Below are 5,890 nucleotides of genomic sequence, written 5' to 3'. Positions count from 1 at the left end.
TCCATCTGTGCAAGCGAGGTTATATTCGCTGGTACATCCAGCTCTTTAGTTTGCTTGCCTAATTCAGCTCTTAAAGATCCAGCTCTCAAAAATCAATCTTAGGCAATCTACCTACAAATCAGGCCACAGAGGCTATGCTTTTGACCTGTTAGGAGCTCCAGGCAATTCCCTGCTGACAGTGTTAAAGGAAAGGACTCAGTGCGTGTGTGTGTCAATACCGAGTTCATCTGAAATCAGAAATCACCAGAGATTCTGGAAAAGTACAGTTTTCATAATCAAATAACACATGTAATAAAAATATTTTATCTTTACTACAGCACTTGTTTAAGGATAAGCACTTCTGACAGCTCTTTTAGCTCATAGAAGAAAGTGCAGACTGCACAGAGCTAGATGACTTTTCCAAAAGTTAAACATTTGCCAACGTTTCCATAAAGGCTTGTTGATTATTTAGAAAGCTCTTTGCATCTGTTGTTTTTAGTGTCTCATCTCTAGGGACCTGATGGGAAGGGTAGTTTCTCAGCTTACCAAGGGCTACATGAAATCAATAACATTTTAAACAGTCTTACATAAAAACATCCTTCCTGTTTATTAATTTATTTATTTTGGGGACCATGGGCTAAAGATAAAAGATACAGGAGCACACTGAGCCTCTTTCTCAACTTGGTGGCTCGGTCATGTTCCTTTGTATTTCATTTCCTTTATGCTGGCATTTTTATGTTACTGAAAAATATCAAGCACAGAGGGGTTTTTAACTTTAAAAAAAAATAACTTAGGCTGGGCACAATGGCTCATGCCTGTAATCACAGCACTTTGGGAGGCTGTGCTGGGAAGATTGCTTGAACCCAGAAGTTTGATACCAGCCTGGGCAACATAGTGAAACCCTGTCTCTACTAAAAATAAAAATATTAGCTGGGCATGGTGGCATGCGCTTGTGGTCCCAGCTACTCAGGAGGCTGTGGTGGGAGGGTCACCTGAGCCCAGAGAAATCAAGGCTGCAGTAAGCCATGATTGTACCACTGCACTCCAGCCAGGGCAACAGAGCAAGACCCTATCTCAAAAAATAAATAACTCAGAAATGCATTGGTCCAGCTGGATAACATAACACACCATTGGAGATGGAGAGTGTGGCACTCAATCTGGACCATTTTAATTGGTGAGGCTCAAATAAATAGCACTTAAAATGAGTAGTCATTGTTATCCAAAATATTTCTCCTTCTCAAACTTTCTATGCCTCTTTTTTAAAAGAACTAGATTCTTCCATACATTCTCATGTGTTTTAAAAAGGTATCATTTCTACCTTAGACTCAATTGTCATGAGAAGGCTTTGATACCATGCCAGGCACGCCATTCAGACATAGGTGACCAGTGGTCACTTCTGTCAGGCAAGGTGAGGAAGCTGGCCACTCCAGACTTCTTCTTCCAGGAAGGAATGTGAGCGCCTCACTCTGAGGAAAGCTTGCTTGGTAGCTCTTCCTTTGGTTCAGGAGCAACCACCTTGAAAGCCAGTTAAATACTGGAATTGCTGGATTGATTGCCATTCCTATTTTGGATATCTATGTCCTTTTTTTTTTTTTTTTTTTAAGACAGGGTCTCACTCTGTTGCCCAGGCTGGAGAGCAGTGACGTGATCACAGCTCACTGCTCCTGAGGTCAAGTGATCCTCCCACCTCAGTCTTCTGAGTAGCTGGGACTACAGGCACACACTACTATGCTCAGCTAATTTTTTTGTTGTTTTCGTAGAGACAAGGTTTCACCATGTTGCCCAAGCTGGTCTTGAACTCCTAGACTCAAGCGATCCACCCATCTCGGTCTCAAAAATGCTGAAGGCTAGGTGTGTGGCTCACGATTGTAATCCCAGCACTTTGGGTGTCTGAGGAGGGTGGATCACCTGAGGTCAGGAGTTCAATACCAGACTGGCCAACATGGTGAAACTCTGCCTATACTAAAAATAAAATAAAATAAATTAGCTAGGCGTGGTGGCATGTGCCTGTAGTCCCAACTACTCAGGAGGCTGAGGCAGGAAAACTGCTTCAACCTGGGAGGCAGAGGTTGTAGTGAGCCAAGATGGTGTCACTGTACTCCAGTCTGGGTGACAGAGTGAGATTTTATCTCAAAAAAAAAAAAAAAAGTTGGGATTATAGGTGTGAACCACTGCACCCAGCCTGTTTTCCTTCTTCATGTCTGGTCACTGAGGCTGCAATCTAGCGTTCCTTTAGCCTCAGTTGTCTGGTGTTGGATTAGGTTCTGGAAGGTTCATATAACTATTAATAGCAATGTTTTTTTCCTTCCAGAGACATATTTATTCCTCATGAAAAAATACAGAACTAGTCACTAAATAAGTTAAAATCTTGAAAGAATTTTGGATAAGAGATTTCCCTTAAAAAATGTTTACTTTTAACCTTTTTTCTTTTGTTGTTGTTGAATTAGTTATTTTTAAACCACTGTCAGTTTGTTAGCATGTTACAATTAATAAAAGTTCCATGCAAAATATTTTAATAGGTTGTCAAATATACAATTATAATTATGTATCACTTATAAAAATTGGTACACCACATTAGATGATTCTATAAAATAAAAGCCCGAATCACACATTGACAATAACCCCTGCAGTCCAAGAATACCCTGCCAAGAGTACAAATTACAAATACATTTTTTAAAACTCTGATATGGTTTGGCTCTGTGTCCTCACCCAAATCTCATCTCCAAGTGTAATCCATACAATCCCCCACGTGTTGAAGGCAGGACCTAGTGGGAGGTGATTAGATTATAGGGGCGGTTTCCCCTATACTGTTCTCATGATAGTGAGTGAGTTTTCACAAGATCTGATGGTTTTATAAGGGGCTCTTTTCCTTTAGCTGGTTCACTCTCTCTCGTCTGCCACCATGTATGATGTGCCTCTTCTCCTTCCACCATGACTGTAAGTTTCCTGAGGCCTCCCCAGCCCTGTGGAAGTGTGAATCAATTAAATCACTTTTCTTTATAAATTACCCAGTTTGGGGTCTTTATAGCCATGTGAAAACTAATACCCTAAAGATACATGCATTTAATTTCTTTTTTTAAAAAAGACAGGGTTTCACCATGTTGGTCAGGCTGGTCTTGAACTCCCGACCTCAGGTGATCCGCCCACCTTGGCCTCCAAAGTGCTTGGATTACAGGCGTGAGCCAACGTGCCCAGCCGACACATGCATTTAAACCAAAGTAACTGTGACTAGACTAAACACATTCATTCATCAAGTGCAATAAATTTAGCACTGCTGCTTATAGTCACTAATAACACAACTGTAGGTTCAATTTCACATGTTTTCATAAACCTTCCAGTACAGTTCCCATGGCAAAGTGTCATTGTGCATGCCATTTTCATTTATATGTAGGTGTATCATACATCATACTTAAGACTATTTCACTTCACAAAGTGTTTATATATAAGTGAACAGTGAGTAAAAAAATTAACCTCAATAATGACAAAATTTAAAAATTAAAGAAAATTCCTGAAAGCATATGCCAATTTGTTTAATTGCATATATAATATTTTCACTTAGCAGAAGCTACTAGAATAAGCAATGGGAATTTAAATATTAAAAAAAAAATAGAGGCTCCAAACTGTCCTAAAATATTAACAAGTTTTTAAAGTAAAAATATAATCACTATAAGTCAAAACTCACTTTCTACTCATGACCAAATTTAAAATATCAGTGATTTGAAAAGCAGATTGAGGCCTAAAATCATGTTAAATTGTAAAATACAGGAAAGAGTATACAGCTAATTTGCTTGCGATTATGTAATGGAATGGCTTTCACAGAGTTGTTGTGTTAAACACTACTTTTATTTTTATTTATTTATGTATTTATTTAGTTGAAACGGAGTCTCATTCTCTCACCCAGGCTGAAGTGCAGTGGCACAATCTCGGCTCACTGCAACCTCAGCCTCCCGAGTTCAAGTGATTCTCCTGACTCACCTCCTGAGTAGCTGGGACTACAGGCGCCTGCCACTACGCCCGGTTAAATTTTGTATTTTTGGTAGAGACTGGGTTTCACCATGTTGGCCAGGCTGGTCTCAAACTCCTGACCTCAAGTGATCTGCCCACCTCAGCTTCCCAAAGTCCTGGGATTACAGGTGTGAGCCACCACACCCAGCCATGTTAAATGCTACTTTAAATGAAGAGTCTAGGGCCGGGCGCGGTGCCTCACACCTGTAATCCCAACACTTTGAGAGACTGAGGCAGGCGGATCACAAGGTCACAAGATTGAAACCATCCTGGCCAATGTGGTGAAACCCCATCCCTAAAAATACAAAATTAGCTGGGTGTGGTGACACGTGCCTGTAGTCCCAGCTACTCAGGAGGCTGAGGCAGGAGAATCACTTGAACCAGGGAGGCGGAGGTTGCAGTGAGCCAAGATCACGCCACTGCACCCCAGTCTGGCAACAAAGCGAGACTCCATCTTAAAAAAAAAAAAAGAAGAAAGAAGAAGAGTCTAAATAAACATACCTTTACCAGCAAGGAAAGTGAAAAATTAAGGCTTTTTTATACTACCTGAAAATGGTCAGGGCCTTATCTGATTGGTTCATAACTTAAATACTACCCAAACCTAAAAGTCAAATAGAGGTTACAAGGCTGCAAAATACTACTTCTGATATCTCTACCATATTGTTAGTTGCTTCATCTCACCTCCATACTTATGTTACTTAGATGCATATTTTTCTATATCTCTATTTTAATTAAGCCTCCAGTCCCACCCCAACTAGATAGAATGCTGAAAATGGTCAGGGCCTTATCTGATTGGTTCACAACTGTATACTGGGGAGATAAAAATGCTTGGCACATGCTGTAAATTAAAATAAATATTTTTGAATGAACTAAGAAGCCTGGTCTTCAAAGACAACCCAACTTGTTTTCCCAAAGCATTAATAGATTATTGTTACCTCTTTAGATAACCAGATTGACAATTATTATTATTATTATTATTGTAAGACAGCAGTCTCAATCTGTCACCCAGGCTGGAGTGCAGTGGCACAATCTTGGCTCACTGCAATCTCTGCCTCCTGGGTTCAAGCGATTCTCCTGCCTCAGCCTCCCAAGTAGCTGGGATTACAGGCATGCACCACTGTGCCCAGCTAATTTTTGTATTTTTAGTAGAGATGGGGTTTTGCCATGTTGGCCAGGCTGGTCTCAAACCCCTAACCTCAGGTGATCCACCCATCTTGGCCTTCCAAAGTGTTAGGCATGAGCCATCACATCCAGCCAAAAGTAAAGTTTTTAAAAACGTATCCCTTAGTAGCAACACCCCAAATTTTTATATAGTTGATTAGACTAAATTGTTGATTTTACTTTTTTTTTTTTTTTTAGATATAGTCTCACTCTGTTGCCCAGGCTGAAGTACAGTGGCATGATCTCAGCTCATTACACCCTCCACCTCTCAGGTTCAAGTAGTTCTCCTGTCTGAGCCTCCTGAGTGGCTGAGACTACAGGTGCCTACCACTATGCCCAGCTACTTTTTTTATTTTTAGTAGAGACAGGGTTTCACCATATTGGTCAGGTGGTCTCAAATTCCTGACCTCAGGTGATCCACCTGCCTCAGCCTCCCAAAGTGCTGGGATTACGGTGTGAGTAACCCTGCCCAGACTGATTTTACTTTTTTATTTATAGCTAAACCATTTATAAGAATGGTGAAAGAAATGAAACTTTATCAAGACAACTTAGATATAATTAAACAGAAGATGTGCTTTTTGTAAGATAAACTTCATTTTGTTAACTTTGCCTAAATTATCAAAACATTAACAGCTCTCATTTCACTTTACTTTTTTTTTTTTTTTTTTTTTTGAGACGGAATCTCACTCTGTCACCCAGGCTGGAGTGCAGTGTCGTAACCTCGGCTCATTGCAACCTCCACCTC

The 5,890-nt window shown here is 40.3% G+C and overlaps 1 long non-coding RNA gene across 1 annotated transcript in view; it reads right to left on the bottom strand.

The window, feature by feature from the left end:
* The window catches only part of LOC119469870, a 13,112-nt gene that overhangs the window by 6,414 nt on the left and 808 nt on the right, over window positions 1–5,890 (bottom strand). Inside the window, exon 2 of the long non-coding RNA XR_005198720.1 lies at window positions 5,866–5,870. This is a non-coding gene — a long non-coding RNA (uncharacterized LOC119469870). The remainder of the gene's footprint in view (window positions 1–5,865; window positions 5,871–5,890) is intronic.

Source organism: Cebus imitator, unplaced genomic scaffold (genome assembly GCF_001604975.1).
Source record: "Cebus imitator isolate Cc_AM_T3 unplaced genomic scaffold, Cebus_imitator-1.0 Scaffold919, whole genome shotgun sequence".
Taxonomy (NCBI): domain Eukaryota; kingdom Metazoa; phylum Chordata; class Mammalia; order Primates; family Cebidae; genus Cebus; species Cebus imitator.
The sequence above is the reverse complement of the archived record's forward strand: the minus strand, read 5'-3'. Positions and strand labels throughout refer to the sequence as shown.